This window comes from Myiozetetes cayanensis, unplaced genomic scaffold, assembly GCF_022539395.1.
Source record: "Myiozetetes cayanensis isolate MyiCay16 unplaced genomic scaffold, myiCay2020 scf1, whole genome shotgun sequence".
Taxonomy (NCBI): Eukaryota; Metazoa; Chordata; class Aves; order Passeriformes; family Tyrannidae; genus Myiozetetes; species Myiozetetes cayanensis.
In genome coordinates this window covers 8790513-8807936 of record NW_026086604.1, presented here as the reverse complement: position 1 = coordinate 8807936, position 17424 = coordinate 8790513, and the positions used below count along the sequence as shown (strand labels likewise).

The following is a 17424-nucleotide window of genomic DNA, read 5'->3' as shown; positions in this document are numbered from 1 at the left end:
GTATTTAGAAGGACCAACAACAAATACTGTTTATTTTTCATGATTGTGTCTTTACCAGGCTTGTTTGGCAATGTCATAGAATCCTAGGTTTGGGTTGGGAGGGACCTTTAAAGGTCATTAAGTCCAACTGGCCTTGAATGTTTCCAGGGGTGAGGTATCCACAACTTCTCTGGGCAACCTTTTCCAGTGCGTCAGCATGCTCTGGGAAACCTGTTCCAGTGTTTAGCCCACTCATTAAAAAAGCCTTCTTCCTTATAGCTTATCTAAATCTTCTGGCTTTCAGGTTAAAACCATTGACCCTTGTCCTATTGCAACAGGCCCTGCTAAAGAGTTTGTCCTCAAAAGGAACAATATAGGATACAAAAACCCAGTATAGGTTATAAAAAGTACATGTAATATAACGGCTTATTTATTTTTGGTTATAATTGTGTCAGTGATGTCTAAGAAGATACAGTTGTAATTCTGTGATGGTTTTGTCCATAATTGACTTTCTGTTGTTAAGATGAAATTTCTACTTCCGGTTTTTGACAGACTTTGGGTTCAGTTCTCTGTTTAAACTGTTTGCATCCTCTTAAATGGGCATCATAGGGGCTGGAGTGGAACACCAAAGCTTTAGGCAGTGTCATGGTTCACCTGGCTTCCAAGGGCTCCTCCTCAGCACTGTGGCTTTATTGCAGCTCCAGCTACTCGTGCACAGAAGTCAGAAAAAGCCCCTGAGAAGCTTTTTGCAGCAGTGCAGTTTGCAGTAGGCATTACTTTGCTGTAAATCAGGGGTTTATCTCTGTGAGAGGTTTATCTGTCCGGTTGTACTTGTGGTGACTGTAGTTTGAGTTCCATCACCCTGGCTGGCCCTTAGGATTGAACTGTTGGTGCAGAGCAGATGGCTGATAGGGCCCTTGTTTCCATGCTTCATTTCATGTGTGTGGAAGGAAAGGGGGAAAAAAACAAAAAGCCAGGAAGAAAAAAAAAAAAAAGCACAGAATTTCTGCTGCATCTGTTTGAAACAGTGAATGAACCATGATGCGATGTAGTGGGTGTTTGTTTTGTTTTTCCCCTCATTTCGTCATCCAGCTTTTATTATTTCTCAGTCTTGGAGGTGGGAAGGACCATTCTCAAGACATGGTGCCTTGCCCTGAATCCACTCATATCCTTGTTTGCTGGAGTGTAGAACCCACTCTCACTGCTGCTTCCCAACCAAAGCCATTCTGTGATTCCCAGTGCACTGGGAGGCCCTGCCTTTATGAAGTGTTTTTAGTACAAGGAGGTCATGGGAACTCTTTGCTGTAGGGCCAGCACCTGAGCTACCAGGCTGCAGAGTTGAAGTCAGGATGCCACATAACCACAGTGACCTAACACGCTTGGCTTTGGCTTGCAGGAGGTTCAGCCAGCGTGGCTGAACCTCCAGTCCACATCAATTCTCCAGGAGTTTGTCTGAGGACACAGGGGGTTGGAGACCAGCACATGAAGCACCTCAAGCATTGTCATGCCTTGTAACCCAGCACTTTAAAGCTGTCTGAAACGGGTTGCTGTTGGTGCTGTGTGCTGTGCTGTAGGAAGAGGAGTGAAGTGGACAGTGGTGAGTACCAAATGCCTGAGCTGTCCTCACTTTGACTCACCTGGGCTAGGGAGTCAGCACCCTCCTCTACTGCCAGACATGAAGTTATTCCTAAGTGAGATTCAAAAAAGGTCCAGTGGAGCAAAAATACAAGAAGAAAGATAGTTAACCCCTCTCTATATATCTACATGGATGTAGGTGGTTGGTTTAAGCAGGTTTTACCCTGTGGTACAGTGGACCTCTGGGGGTTGTGGCAGGTGGCTCCCAGTGATGCAACCCTTGTGGTAGATGTTGTCATCTGTCAGCTGCCTGCTCTGCATCCTGGAGGCTGCTGTGATTGCCACGCTGGAAAAAGGGGAACTGTGTCAGCTCTTGTGTCCGCTTCTCAGCTGCTGCCAGTCATAGCTGAGTTATTAGTTTAAACTGTTGATTTAATTAAGCTGGAGAGTGCAGCAAGTAGTTTGTGCATGCCAGTTGTGGGTGCCAGCAGGAGCGTCCTCTCACACCTACCAGCTGCATGAGTCTGCTGTCCAGAACATCTGAGAACTGGCTGCTGAGTAAGAGTGGTGGTTAGGTTTAATCCCCTCTGGTGATTCTTGTGTCACTTTAAAAGACATCCCTTTCACTGGGAAGCTCATCACATGGTCTCTGGAGGGTTTGCATTCTTCAGAGTTATTCTTGGTCCCTTTAGATATGCAGAGCTGTGATCTTTAGATATTAAGCCTAACATGCCTCAGGCCATCCTAATGAAAAGGACTACATGAGTGAAATGGAACCACTTAAAATAATACACAGTAAACTATTGCAGGCTTCTAGGTTGTGTGCGTCCATGGTGATGCTTGAGGGCTTGGATTTAGGGGACAGTTTCACAGAGGTCCTTTTCTGGGGTCACACGGAGAAGGAGAGTGGCAGGAAGTGGTGATATTAAGGCAGTTGAGGATCACAAGGTCTCTCATCTCCCAGTGTCCCACAAATGGGGCTATTTGTGCCACTTTGTTATGCTGTGTTAGTGTCATAAAAGAACATACTCCCACCATCCTTCCCAGTCCCATGTGTGGTCTTCAATGAATTTAACTGTGGTGAGCATTCATGAGAAGACAGGAAGAGAGGATGTCCTATTTCAGTTGAAGGAAAATCCGGAATTTTCCTTAGTTTTGGGTCCTGGCTAGTGGTGGTACTGATACATGAACTGCATGGGGAATATGCAGCAGCCGTGCATGTTTCCAAAAGTGGCTGAGAGTGGTTAGACCCCCTCAAATAAAGTTAAAATGTGCTCAGAGTTGATGGACATAGCTCTTGCTTGCATCCAGCTTGAGTACCCGGGTGAACCAAAGTTGGCAGCTGTGAGGAAATGTACCCCCGAGGGGGGTGAGTTCCTACATAGGTTTGATTTGTGAGAACAACAGTTAGCAGCTAAACTGGGCTTTGTTAACTCAAGGCCAGGACTTTGGTGTAGCTGTGGAAAGAGCAGGCTGGCTTTGGCATGTCTGGATATCGACATGATGCATTTCCTGGTGGTAGGTGGTGGGAAAGCCCACGTCTGCTGTGAAGCAAACACTCTTTCCCTGGAAAAGTACTTACTGAGATAGCGATGATGGACAGGTCTCTCCTGATAAATGTGACTTCACAGATCGTGTTTTTAGCCTCATGGAAAAAATGGAAAAAGTATCTAACACAGGTCTGGAGGTTTGAAGGTCATATGTTCTAAAAATAAACATTAAAAATTATTCTTAAACTTGGGCCAGGTTGTTTCAAGATCAAAATTGAGGCCAGGGCAACTCCAATTTAGGTTTCTAGGTCATTTTTATTGGCTTTGTTAATCCATGCTGCTTATAAGGTAGGCAAAAAATGGTAATATTTACAAGGATCTTTCCACTTTCTTCCCAAAAGCATGTCCTAAGGATTCCTGACTCTTCTACTGGTCTGATGGTCACAGCCCTGTTTCTGTATTGTATGAGACTCTTTTTCTTTGATATACCAGTTTATGCATTGGGGAAAAAGTAGTTTTTGGTGCTTTTTGTGTAATCGAGAGTCTTGTAACATTGTTTTGGTATGGTGCTGTATATATAGTGACAGCATGTGGATGATTTAAAAGGGGCATAGAAGGACTTTTAAAAAATAAATAAATAAATAAATAAATAATTGCCATTAATGTGAACCCAGATAGGCAGACCAAAAGCGTAGCAAATAAACAGTTGAAATAATTTCTTCTTGGGTTTTCTGACATCTCAGTGGCTCACTGCAGCACTTCTGATAGCTCAGAATTCCATCCTGCTCCATGGCTGAGCTACAGTGAGCACATCAGCCAGAGCCAGCTGGGCCCTGGGGAGGATGTGAAAGAGAATGAAGCCTGGTTATGACCAGACACGCACAGCCTGATCCAGCATGGGAAGCAGTGAGAGTATTTTGATGGAACCAACATCAGATTTGGCTCTAAACATCCCCTTGATGGTGGTTTCTGGCACCTGCCTCTGGGGCTGATGATTTCTGATGTTTCCTCTCTGAATTTCCCAGATTTCTATTGCTGGCTCTTGGGTCCTTAGTGTGTTGTGCTTTGCTACCAGGCTGGAGAGCCAGGGAATTGGAGCTGAAAAAGCCACTGGGGCTTTTCAACATTCTGGCGCTGTTCTCTGGTGTCCCTTTTTGAGAAGGGAGCATCAGTCCTCTGCCTGAGACTGCTGGCATAGGACCAGCCTCTGGAGGGGTGGATGGGGCTGAGCACTTCAGGAGCCACCAGGGATGGGAAGAGGCTCCCTCTTCCCGGGACAGTCTGCTCTGATGCCCCTATCAAGCCTGCTGTGACGCCCCTATCACTGGGGATGGCGTTGGCGTGGGATCTCCCTCTCTTGCCCTTAGCTTACTGTGTCCTAGAAGGACATAACTCTGATTCCGGGAGCTGTTGGAGTGACCAGCTACAACAGCGCTTGTTTTTCTAAGAGAATCTTTCATCGGGAAAGCGGCTCGGCAGATGTAGGTGAAAGGTGATGCCAGCACACTGCTGCTGCAGGTTGGCTGCCAGTTTCCAGGCTGAGTCCCTGGCTTTTTATAGCCTTGCTGCATCACAGCAGCAGCTGGGACCGTGAGCACCGTGTCAGCTGCAGGAGCAGCGCTGAACACTGACTGCAGTGTTACATCAGGGTTGCATCAGCCACAAATGTGTCCAATCTGATAGCCTGACTCCCTAATAACCAGCGTCAGATGGGTCAGAGGAGAGCAGGAGGTGTCATCTTCTTGACAAAAAAAGTTATTTAATCTCCTATAATATTTTATTTTAATTATTGTTACTGGGTTTTAGCCCTGAATCACTAAGTTTAGTTTTTACTGTGCCACTTCCTATGATATTCTTCATGCGTTTCCTATGATATTATTGTTGATGTATTTCAGAGTCCTCTCCTTCCTGCTTTTCTTCTTCTTTAACATTGGGAGCTCCTTTACCAAATATATCCCACAGTCTGGCTATCTACTGTGGGCACCAGCCCTGCATTTGCTGTCTTAAGTAAATGAAGAAAGGGGTCTGGAAAGGGCACTGATTTCTGCTACAGCATCATCCTCAGGAGCATGGAGTTCAGCGTAGGAAGCAGGTTGGCTAAAAGGGTGTCTTAATGAGCAGTCTTTAGAAAGAAGTTATTTCAGATATTTCAGCCCAATAGCCCTGAGGACTTACAGACTGGGGCTAACCTTGCTTCACTTAAGGAAAGATGATATCACCTACAATAATCTTTCTCCATTCTTTATGCTAAAAGATGGGCATGAAAACAGATCTTCTGTCCCTGGAGCCGATGATGACCATGAGAGAGAAATCTGGTCTCCACTGAAGTTAGTGGAGAGGTAGAAGTGGGACTGTTTGCTCCTGGAAGGGGTAAGCCAGATGCTTAAGAAAGTCTGTTCTCCTTCAGCAGCTTTTGGGAAGGAGAGGTGTGAAGCTCAGAGCACAGGGAGCAGCTTCTCATCAGGTGCAGTGACAGGTGGGTGGTGGCAGATGGATCTGCTGTTGGTGTTACGTATTTCCACAGTAGGTAAGGTACATCCCTGACTTCATGTCTGGTTTTGATAGACACGCTGGTGGGCCTTCCTTCTGCTGAGAGGTTCCACATGGAGGCTTTAGATGAGTTTTGGACCGTGTAGCCATGGAATTGCTGGATGGTCAGTGCTGCAGGAGCAACTGTAAAGGCTCCAGGTCTTCCCTCTCTATCCAGTGAGCTTAGGTTGATGTTTAAACAGCTCCATCCTACTCTAGATTTTTTTCCCCTTTTTTATTGGATCAAGTCAGAAAGCACTCGTCTGCATCGCTGCCTTGGCACAGAAGAGTGGCAGTGCTTCCAGCAGTGCTTCCAGCAGCGAGGGTGTGGCAAAGAGCTGAGAGGAACATAATGCTGAACTGTGGGATGTGTGGATGCAGTGAACCCTGTACCCTCCAGGGCAGCATCATCCCTGAAAAAGAGAAGGGACCTTTTGGACTGGAAACATTGGTGGATGGGGCTCTGGGCAACCTGATGGAGTTGAAGAAATACCTGCTTATTGAATGGGGGTTGGACTAGATGACCTTTGAAGGTCCCTCCCAGCCTAAACCATTCTGTGATTCTGTGACTGTAAGTGCTCCTGAGACTCACAGGCTGTGTATGTAAATACACTGTTTAGCTGCATTCACATACAGCAAGTGGCATGTGCCCAGGAATTCCTTTGATGCCTTTAGATGCTAATGTAATGATAAAACATTCCCTTTTTTCCCCCCCTTATTTTTCTCACAGCATATAAGCTCTTCAGAAAACCAGGTCATTAAGCATTTAAGAGCCTGGACATGATTAAAATAGATAAATTGGTATCAATAAATGAGTGAGAAGAGGTGCAATACATTGTCAGTCTTGGAATAAAAATTTAGAAATCCCCTTTTTGTGTTACAGGGAAGTTAATTGATTTTGTGAGCACATTCAGACATCAAAATAATGGGATGAGGAGGTTATGGGATGGATAACCTGAGGAGGTTATCCATCCACACAACTGAGCTGAACCCTGACTGCTGCCCTGTGTGTTGGAGATGCGAGGTTGGTGGGAAGCAGCTCCAGGCATGAGGAGCAAACAGCTGATTCCCTGAAGCTCACTGTCACTGCTGGGCTGTATGTTTATTTTGCAGACATGGAGAGGGTTATACAGGAGCCAGGTGTGTTTTCAGGGGTCTTGTTTTCTGTATTTCTGGGTTTTTTTCCCCCTTGATATGGCTGCAATACTAATCACCAAGAATGAGGTAAAAGCAGAGTGATAGGAACAGTGACTTGGTAAGACTGAATTGGTTTTGTTCAGGAGAACTAAAACTGGTTCATGGTAGGGAGTGCTCTGTGAGTGAGAGACTGAGCAAAACATTCCTTCAGAAACACACAGGATGAGGTAGGTAGAGCTGGAGTGCAGTACTTGATGGGAATCTTCGCATCAGCAGAAAAAGGATTTCTCTTGAATATTAGTGGAAAAATGAGTCCTGGACTGTAACTTTATAGTGTAACTGTATGATGCAATAAATAAAACCTTTCCATGCTGATTTAACCAATGCAATATCTATGTTTGGATGAAGCCTAGTCCTACACTGTTACAAAACCTTTTCTAATAATAGTATTTTCTTTCACCTCAGAGAAGGTCCTGAGCTTGTGCCCAAGTGACTTCACTGAGCTGCCCATTAAAGCTGCCTGTAATATCAGGGCAGGCATTTATTTGGATTGGACAGCCAAAATGAGTCAAGTTTATTCCATGGGCTTTGGTTTAATGGCAAACACACACTGTGTTATTATTATTTACAGAATATTGAACATGTGCCCTTAACAAGTAGGAGCTTTAAAAAAAGTAATAGGAAAACAGAGCCTAATCTGCCAAAATGCTTCTCCACTGCTATTCCCAGAGCTGTTTTGAAATCTTCACCTTAGTTGCCTTTGCGGAGCCTTGTGCCAGCCCCGGAGCACGTGGGGCTTCTCCTGGGCTCTGCGGGGATACTTGGACCTCAAGCCAAGTGTGACAGTGCACAGGGAAAGTCATTACCACTGGGCTTCTGTCTGATTCTTGCATGAGGAGGCAGCCACCAAGGATTCAGCTTTTAAAGGAACCAGATATTAAGCTGGAAATGTGTCAGTCCTCCAAGGGGTGATTTATGGTCATTAAAAAATGTGTTTTCCCTTCTTGGCCCTTGCCCCCTTGCTGCTTCTTGGCTGATTTGCTTTACCCACGATGAATGCTCCCAGCAAGAGCAGCGTGTGGTTTCCTTTGGGTTGAGAAGCTGAAGTCCAGAGGAACCCAGAGAGGAGCAGTGGGCTCAGGAATGTCTGCTTTTGGCCTCACTGGGCCAGCAGATCAATTTGGCATTTGTGAGGATGGAGCTGTGTTGGTCCAGTGCCACAGTGATCAAACTTCACCAGCACTGGTGCCGTTGACCTGAATTTTTGTCCCACTGGTGCCTTCAGAGGACCAACCCAGTCATCCCAACTTTACCTTTTTGGAGCTGAAGCAGGGGCAGCATGGATGGATTAACAGAGGGAAGAGCAAATCCAGTTAATAGAGGAAGGCTGCGATGGTGGGGGGTTGATGAAAGCAAATGACAACTGCAAAGGAGATGCCTGGAGTTTGTTGATTTTATCTTTGAAAAGTAAGGGGATGGTGTCTTGATTTGGTTTGTTTGGTTTTTGTTTTTGTGGTTTGTTTTTTTTTTTTTTTTAATAGCATCCAATTAATCTCTCTGTTAGCCACTTTTATAATTTTAGCACAACTCCTTTGTTCCTGGAGTGATGTAGTCTTATGAGAATTTCAGCATTTATTTGACTACAAAGCATGTTTTTAGCCTGCGTGGTGACAGCCTAGATCCTGTAGGCTTAAAGAATAGGTCTTAGATAAAGAAATGAAACTATAATGAGCAGGAGGATTATTTTTGCAGCTGGTGTAGTGATTTTTCTTTCCTTTTATTGTAAGCTAGTAAGTAATGTTGCAGACTAAAAATCATAAATAAATGTAGCAAAAAGTGTTTGCAGGCTTCAGACTGAGCTCTGCTCTGGGAAGCTGAGATGGTTAGTGGGGACCAAGCCAGGTGTGGGGAGCTGCAGGTCAATTTGGCCAAGGCACGAACTGAGGTAGCAGCGAAGTTTCCCACTTTCCTGTGAATCACAGCAGTGCCCAGTGAGGGAGCCTGGCACTGGGCTGCATATTGGGATGGAGCAGCAACTCCATGTCATACCTGTGAGAGCTCCTGCAGGTCTTTGGAGCTAGTCATGGGATGGTGGGAGAGCTGTCACTTTCCTTGCTGCCATGTGCCTGCACAGAGGACCAGAGAAAAGAAAGAGGCTCTTGAGTGAGCCTTCTGGCAGCATGGGAGGTGAAATGGTACCCACTTGGGGGTGAACAGTGGGATGGAAAGGCCCTTCCCTCTCCCAAGTGTGGGAGGAACCTGCCTTTCATTTGGTGCACAGATCTTGACTTTTCTTTTGGTAGGTGAAGTTGATGATAGAGATTGTTGATATAATTCAAAGCCTACTTTAAAAAAGCAAGCAAGTAAACAAACAAATAAACAAAAATCCAAAATCCATTCTCTCCTACACTTGTAGGGTCACAACATATCTCTGCAAGCTTAGCCTGGGGACCAGCATTTCTATAAAACAGCTTTGAAGGCAAAATCCACAGTCCTGGGAGAGCAGGAGGCATGAAGTGCTTGTCCTTTGCATTACTGCATCCACTTGCCTGGATCTGTAAGTCTGATTTTCCCCTCATGTGAATCCCATTTGAGCAGTGTTTGGGAACTGAGATCAGACAGGTCTTCTTTGAATGAGTCAGTTACTGAGTATCCCACACTTTTGGAGCATCTCTGAGTGGTCAGATGGATATTCCTCCTACTAAAGGAACCTGATTGCATCTCAAAAGGAGTACAGCCATTGTTTGAGCTGAAAGTGGTTTGGGCTGAAATGGTCATTCTTAATAGACTTTGTTTTTCTGTGACCCTTCAGTTTTTCCAGGTGAGGCACGCCAGTATCTCTTGAGAATGACACTCTTGAATTAATTGTAAGCATCTTTCTCAAAGAGGAGGATGTGTAGAATGCTCTCTTCCATGTTAGAGGTGATGTCGATAGCATGAAATAAAGTGATTTTTCTTTGGACTAACACCTACCAAGTTGGGAAACATTCCTGTCTTGAATACTATAAAAAGTCTATAGTTAATATTTGTCTTAGAGTTTGTTCCTCTGGTCTTTTCTATGTAACAGTCTGCCATTTATCAGGAGAGTGTCTCTCCCCCTCCTCCTTAGGGAATGTTTTTAGGTTTTTTCCTCTGAATATATCTGTGTCAGCTGGTGCAGGTGGAGAATAAGGTTATTAGATTTTACTTTGAAAATGTTCCAAGGTGACATTAGGTGCTTAAAATGTCAGATTGTGTAACATCTGCTTAAGATTTTGCTTTTTGTCTTCAAAAACGTTTAAAAGAATGGGCTTAATTGTAAGGCATCTCAGCAACCCTTCAAATCGTAGCATCCCAGCTTGTGATCCTCATTTGGAGTAATTATGTGAAGTTGAAGTAGCATGGTCATGACCTGCATTTTGTGTGAGAACTTGAACTGTAAATATACACCCCCTTGGTCACTTGGGTGTTGGTTTAGGGTGGTTGGCAGACCCATATGAGTGTGGGTGAAGAGTCCTGGATGGATGTGAGGGTGACGAGTTACTGTGATGACACCTTCAATAGAATAGCTAGACTTACATTTTAAAATGTTCACTTTATTTGGGAAACTATTACAAGAGTTCTTGGGAGCATTTTTTAGATTGCACTTTATGCATTACCAAACAATGTGTTTTTTGGGGGGAATGTAGGTTGGAGTTCTCAATCTACCAGGCGGTCCTTCTGTGCTTGTCTTTTTCCAACTTTTCCTTTTGGTTGGACTTCCCAGGAAGGAATTGATTTTTAGGATGAAAAATGGTAGGGTGAGGCAAGGTAAATTGTTCAGGCCTTCATCTTGTTTTCCTAAAACATTCATGTGTCTTTGCCTGGTAACAGGCTGGTGGAGCATCTGTGAAGTGCCCTCCCCTCATTAATAATGTCCTGGCCGTTGCTGCTTTTTTCTGATTTGGGAACAAACGCCCCAGCTCTAGAGACTGCCTGGGACGTTGGCCAAACTTGTGAAGCCCTCAAAAGCAGCCAGGTTACTTCAAGAACTTGGTGTTGCTGAGTGAGAACAAAAAGGAGCAGCAGCCTTTACTTTTTCTTTTCATTTGTGTGGGAGTAGAAATAATATCAGTTTAGGGGTTTGTTTATTTCTCTGTTATAAGGATGTAAACATTATAGGCACATAGTAGAAGAGCCTGTTAACCCCTGTCCTTCCATAATTCCATGAAGTAAACAAGTTCATGTTTCCTCACTGGTACGAAACACAGATCCTGTTGACCCGAAACCCCTGATTTTGCCACTCTCAACTACCATGTCAGGTTCAGTCTATAACTCTTTTAAAATTTCATGCCTAAGAACAGGGAGAGGTTTTGGAGGTGGCTTGAACTGATTCACGATCTGGATATTATTGCAGGAGACAGTCTGGGTTTGGTCCTGCCCTCTTCCTTCCACCAGCCCTGGTGCTGAGCCTGCTTTGACTCACTAAACCAAGAGAAGTCTATTCCACTGTGGTAGCTGAGATACCCACTGTAGCAAACTTCTGCCTTTCAGCAAATACAGCTGCAACTGTAAGATTTATGAAAACAATCAGGAAAGTTGAATTGTTTCCTTTTTTTATTTATTTTTTTCCTCTGCTGGGTAGCATTGAGTTTGATAAGCAGTCTCTGCACCTAGAGATCTTCTGCGTGGGGATGTAGCCAAGACATTTTGGGATGTTCACCTTGTGCTTGGGAGGGGATGTTGGTGTTGGCTAACTGAGGACACACTGCCCACAGTGCCTGGTGGCAGGAGCAGCAGAAATGAATGCTCCTGGTTTCATTCTTGCCCATAATAAAGTCACTGCTGGAGCTTACTACAATGATTATGAGGTTTAACAGGTCCCTTACTGCACTTAAATCACATGTCTGGGTTGTAATGAACATGTTGAAGTGAAAAAACAGCCCTTTCCTTAAAATAAGAAAACACAGGCACAGAAAACATCCTTTGTTTTTTTTTTTTTAAATGAGCCATTGCACTTGGGACTCTTTCACGGTCAAAATTTTAACACATGGGACTCCTTATTCTTCTCTCTTCCTCCCATTTTTTTTAACTAATTAGGAGCAAGTCTTAAGTATTTGGGGTCTCTTCTGTTACGGGGCACACTTTTCTCATTGCTAGTTTCCTACAGCTCATGTTGACAGGTTCTTGCTGCCCTTGGAGAGGAGCCACGGGCTCAGGTTGCTGCTCTCTGGGTTGAGGGTGATGCCTTGTTTGCTCAGAGCTGGACACGTGCTCAGCTCGTGGTGTTTCTTTGTGCAAATGATTCAACCCTTGTTGTGTACAAGTAATGGAGTAATTTCTTGGCCAGGGATGGGGAAGATGGATGTGTTTTCCAAGTGCTGGCCCATGACTTGCAAAATCTGGATCTTCTTCGTGGCTTTCCTGCCAACGTACTTCATGACCTTAAGTGAGTTATTTAGGGCAAAACCTAAACTGTTGGTGTTAGGCAATACTTATGGACTTGTCTGCAAGGAAGATCCTACAGTCTGAAGGGGAAGCAGAAGGCTGCTGAGAGCCTGGAGTGGAGTGAGCTGGAGATGGAGTCGGAATCTTCCTAGAAGGCAATGTACTTAGTCTTAACAATTTGGTGCATTTTAAAAGTAGAGCCCAGAGAACTGGAAACTTTTCAGGCATGTGCTGGGCACAAGAAATTGAATTTCATTTACACCTTGAACTGGGAAGCAGTAAGATAGTATCTTCTTACATCCAGGGGCGGGGAAGGTGCTGAGGATCCTCCACACCATGAAGGAAGATGCTCAAAATGAACGTTAATTGTCTGTCATTGGTTTATCTGTTACAATCTGACTAGAAAAGCCTGACTGTAAAAATATGACTGTAAAAGCATAACGTGCAAGATGGTGGTCACTGAGCTCTTCCATAGCCCTTGACTCCTGCTGCTGTTCAGCTGGGCTTGAAGGCAGATGATGGGAGTGATGTGAGTGGTGCCATGTATGTGAGATGGGGGGAGATACAAAAGAAAGAAAACACAGAAATTATGTTTTTGCCTGTTGGACAGTGAGGACTGCTGGGCTTGCCTCCCAGGAGAAGTGAGCAAAGTACATGTTGACACAGTTGTGGTGGAGCTGGGAATAAAAGCCCCGCTGCTGCTTTGGGCACAGCATGACAAGGGGCTGGGTCAGTGAGGCAAGACTCATTTCTCTGGTGACAGGGATTCATCTCTGTTTGCGTGGTCATATTTTACAGGTAACTGGTTTATGGGGAAAAGAGCTCAAGAATTTGAGGGTCGTATTCTTGCCATAGAGAAATAGGTTTTACAGGCATTTTGAATGTCATATAGTTGTCAGAGTGGCTGAGGTTGGCTGTGTCATTAGTGGGATGGGAGCTATTTTGGGAGATTCAGATCCTTTTCCAAAATATTTTCATCAACTCAGAGTTTTGGGTCAGACTTTCTTCAGCTTCAGCTCATTTACCTGGGGGGAAGTTGGGGTATATTTCATTTCCCAACTTTCCCCATCACTGGAAAAACATTAGAAGCAAGGACAAGAAAATTCAGATTTCTTTTTCCATGAATTTGCAGACTTCCAGTTGCCCTGTACTGATTTGCATACTGGGCTTTGTAGCAACAAAAGCACATTGCAAAGACATGAGATTTTCATGGGTCATGGTGTTGCCCCATTGGTGGCACCACAAACCAGGTTAGCTTGGGTTGTGGCAGGGCTGCATCTTTCCTGCAGAGAAGGCAATTTTTATTGTTTTCTCAAGGGAGGAGGAATTTTTGATGCAAAGTAGGTTTTGTACTTGAGGTGATTTAAACATGATCAAAGTCAGTGGAATTTTATTTAAAATAAACATGATTCTCCTAATCAACCCTTTAAAGAGAACATCTGGGGAAAAAATGATGTATTTTTGTAGATTTAATTATTCACTTGATTTTTTTCCTTTTAAATATCGGATGACGTTTCCGCTGTTTGAGGATAGATAGGACTTTATTGACACAATTAGCAAAACAAATGATTATCACACCTTTTCCTTAACCCTGTGCTATTTGATCTATTTGCTTGCACTTTCATTACTCCTTTGCTCGGTTACATTACACAATGTTATCACCTTCCTGTGCTGCTGCAGCTAAAACAAAGTGAAAAAACCCACCTTTTGTCTCTCAGCTGCTCTCTGCTGTATTTTTTTACAGATGAACTAGAAAGCAGTGTCGAGCAAAGAGTTATTTGAGTTTCCTTTCAGTGCTTGCTGGGCATTATTTCCGGGCTTGGCACTTACCTGTGTTTATGCAACAGTTTTTTCGTATTTTAAAATAACAAACAAAAATCCCAGCAACTCTATTCCCAGCACAATTAGTAAGATCAGACTAAAAGAACCAAAAAAACCAAACTACTAAACCCCTCCAGATTATGATGCATTTATATACATCAAGTACTAGTTATGACTAATCCCCTGGTTGTTTTGAGCCACTTTGCTGGGATGTGTTTACTTTCTCTGAAGGTAATGGTGGGAAGCTTGGCTCTGCCTGGCCGGAGGTCACAGTGGGTTGTTGTACTCAATAGCTGAGTGTTTCTGCTGTGTCAGGGATAGGATTCCACTGGTGGATTGGGCCAGACTTTGATGCAGATTCCTGATGGTGTGATTCTCCTGATGGGGGATAGACATTTTCCTCTGAAGTCAGGAGGCTGGTGGTCCCATGGATCTGCTGCCTTACAACCCTCTCCATCATCTCTTGCTGGTAGAGAAAATACCTCAGTAGCTTTAGAAGAGGTAAAAAAAAAGATAAGGGAGGAAAACTGTCTACTTTCATCTGACAAAAAAGAAGAGAGTTTTGGAAAGGTCTGTTGGTTAGGTGAGAACTTTTTCCAGTTACTGGCTTGTTGTCCTCCTCTCACATCACCTGGCACCTGTGAGGCATCTGGAGGTGGTGGCCCCATGTTTTGTCTGTGCTCACTGTGACATTCATTTAAATAAATTACACAAGTTAAAGCAAAACCAAAAAAACCATAAAAGCTTCCTTCTGAGCAAAAATAAATCAAAAGATACGAGTTTGCACATGAATAAACCTCGTCCAATATAGTAAGAGCTGTTTGTAATGGCCTGTCCCTTTTCTCTCTCTGAAGGTCCCAACTCCACTGGCCTGGAGGAACATTTGGAGCAGCCTGGCAGTGAGATCCTTTCGGTAGCTTCCAAGGATTTTTGGGATCATGGGATGCATGGACATACAGACCCATGAAGCCCTCTGGAGAATGCTGGCTGTGGATAAAAGCATCTTCAAGTTCCTACCATTTTTTTACCCTGTTTTTTTCCTGGGTCACCGTGTGCCATTTGGGAAGGAAGCCTCTCTGTCCTGAGGATTATAGTGTACTGGTCACTTACTGGAATACCTCCCCAGTCATCTTTTGGAGATGAAGCCATTCCTTTACCTAGCTGGAAGATATTTTTTCTTCTCCCAGAGCTTTTCCAGAGTAGCAGCACTCCTGTACAGCAGGTATGTAGATGGTTTTCTCATTGACTAGCCAGTTTGCTTTCTTGATCTTCAGTAGTTCAATCATTTTTTTTTTTTATTTACTAGCATCTGCTAAAGGTAAGACCTTCCAAAGTCCTTGGTGCCATGCTCCAAAGGTGGCTTTTCCTTGTTGGGTCAGACCCAATTTGAGATGTAGTTTCGTGTGGAGCAGTGGTGTCAGCTTCTCCTAAAGGTTTTGATACCCAACCTTAGCCTTGTATGTGAGGAGAGACATGGATCTGCTGCTCCTTATTCCTCCTCCTGGATCCTCCCGGACTCTTGGGCAGCTGTGTTTGTGGGTATCAATTTGCTGTGAAAATCATCCTTTTTGGCTCTTGTGCTGGTTTGGTCAAATGCTTATGCGTGCTGGTGAACAGATCGCTCCTTCTGTGGGGTGGACAAAAAATCAGCTCTTTGTACCTAACTTACTTATTTTTACTATACAAAGAGGAGGTGCTGAAGGGAAAGGGATGAAAATGCTTTATACATTTATTCTGCATTCCCCTCAGCATTTGTGAGCCATTAAAAGTTTCATTTTCTTGCTTTGTAAGCACAGTTTTCATCAAAGGAAGGAAATGCGGGGGGGGGGGGGGCCTGGTGAGTACAGCATGTTCAGGGGGAAGCAAAATCAGTTGCCTCACTCTTGAATTTGACTGCGACTTATAGGCCAAATGGAAATGATAGACAAAGATTGAGGATCAAGATCGAAGCAAAGTCTCATAAAGGCTTGCTGTGCCTGTGAGAGGCTGCAGCTGACCCTGGGGATTTGGTGAACAGCAGCATCATGCCAGGTTGGTGGGGATGGCACATGGTCAAGCCCTGTGCAGCACGGTCATGTGCCAAGGCAGAACCTTCTGCAGCAGGACTGCCTGGAGGCTCAGCCCAGCAGTGTCAGACCCCTGCACTTGCTTTCATGGGCTTTGTACTCTGCTGCAGAGGCATCCCCTGGAACCAGCTCTTCATTCTGAGATAAGAGTTTTCTTAACCAAGCCCTACTTTGTGGGTTGAACAGGAAAGATGTCTAGACTGTTTTTCTCTCTCATGAATACAGAACACAGCTTTCCCATCACCGAAATTCCTGGTGTTTTACTAACTCCTAACTTCTAAAGCACCTAAGAAAAAAGGATCACTGGCATTTGAGCTTTTTATCTACAATTAAAGCAAACACCATTGATATTAAAGTTGGTTTTGTTTTTTTTTTTTTCCTGTGGCCAGCTGTCTGATAAAGACATTGCAAACCAGTTCTCCACTTGTTCCTGTAAGATGTGAAAAGGTCCTTTGTCAGCAGCACATTGCGATGGAATGAGCTTTATCTTTTGTAAGTAACTAGGAGTGAATGGGAGTGTCAGTTGCCCTGCTCCAGTGCCGCAGTCCCTTTGGTGCTTCTGGAGGTGCCTGCTTGGACCGAACAAAACCTGGCCTGGCTGTGACCTGGATAACCCAGAGCAGCCCCAGCGTGCTTGCCCTCGGAATTGTGCGGATCTGTGCGAGAGGAAAGGCGTGGTAGATGTAACCTGAGTCTGGTGTTCTGAATTGGTCCTTGCGGTGTGAGTCGCTGGTCACACAAAGTCTTGCAGGCACCTGGCAGACCTGGGGATGGCCCGAGACTTAGAGCTTGGCCAAGAACGATGTTTTGGTTGCAAATCTACAGCTGTTTTTTACAGGGGAAAAAAAAATCTCAGGTTTTGTTCAGAACAGGTCTCATTCTGCCCAGTTGTGGGGAGCCTTTGGAGAGTAAGCAGTTTCAGGTCTTTCCCCTTGGTCAGCGTGAGCATCTGGGTAGGGGGCTGCCAGATGCATCCTTGGGTGCTAATTGAAGGATAAACCCTATCAGCATTTAAAATATTTGCTGGTAAAGTAGAAAGGGCTTTCTCTCAGTCAGGGTGTAGATTGTTGAATCAAAATATCCCTTAGGGGGTGGGTCTGTGGGCAGATGCGTGTTATTAATAATAATAATAATAATAAAAATACAAAATGCTTCAATTTGGCTGCTGGTGAGGGTTATGTATGTGGGTGTGTGTTTCAAAAGCACATAACTGATTATGAAAATCATTGATGGGCTAAGTCGGTATTAAGGATGGTTGAATGACAGTGAAAAGCAGCCCTGGCACATTGCAGGGATGTTCTTGTCATGACTAACCCCTCTTGCTCTCACTCCAGTGGAATTTTTTTAGTGCCCAGCACAGACAAGCACTGAAATTGCAGGTTTGCAGAAAGTTTTTAACTCTCTCCCCAGCTGGCAGCAAA

At 44.4% G+C, this 17424-nt stretch overlaps 1 long non-coding RNA gene across 6 annotated transcripts in view; it reads left to right on the top strand.

Annotated features, from left to right (window-relative positions):
- The window catches only part of LOC126639522 (uncharacterized), a 130403-nt gene that overhangs the window by 24735 nt on the left and 88244 nt on the right, over nucleotides 1-17424 (top strand). For 2 of the 6 annotated variants that reach the window (XR_007628826.1, XR_007628822.1), the window contains exon 2: nucleotides 14792-15159. This is a non-coding gene — a long non-coding RNA (uncharacterized LOC126639522). Of the gene's footprint in view, nucleotides 1-9002; nucleotides 9268-12848; nucleotides 12915-14791; nucleotides 15160-16392; nucleotides 16496-17424 lie in introns of those variants that run through there. The other 4 variants (XR_007628828.1, XR_007628827.1, XR_007628821.1 and 1 more) reach the window with 4 other exon arrangements.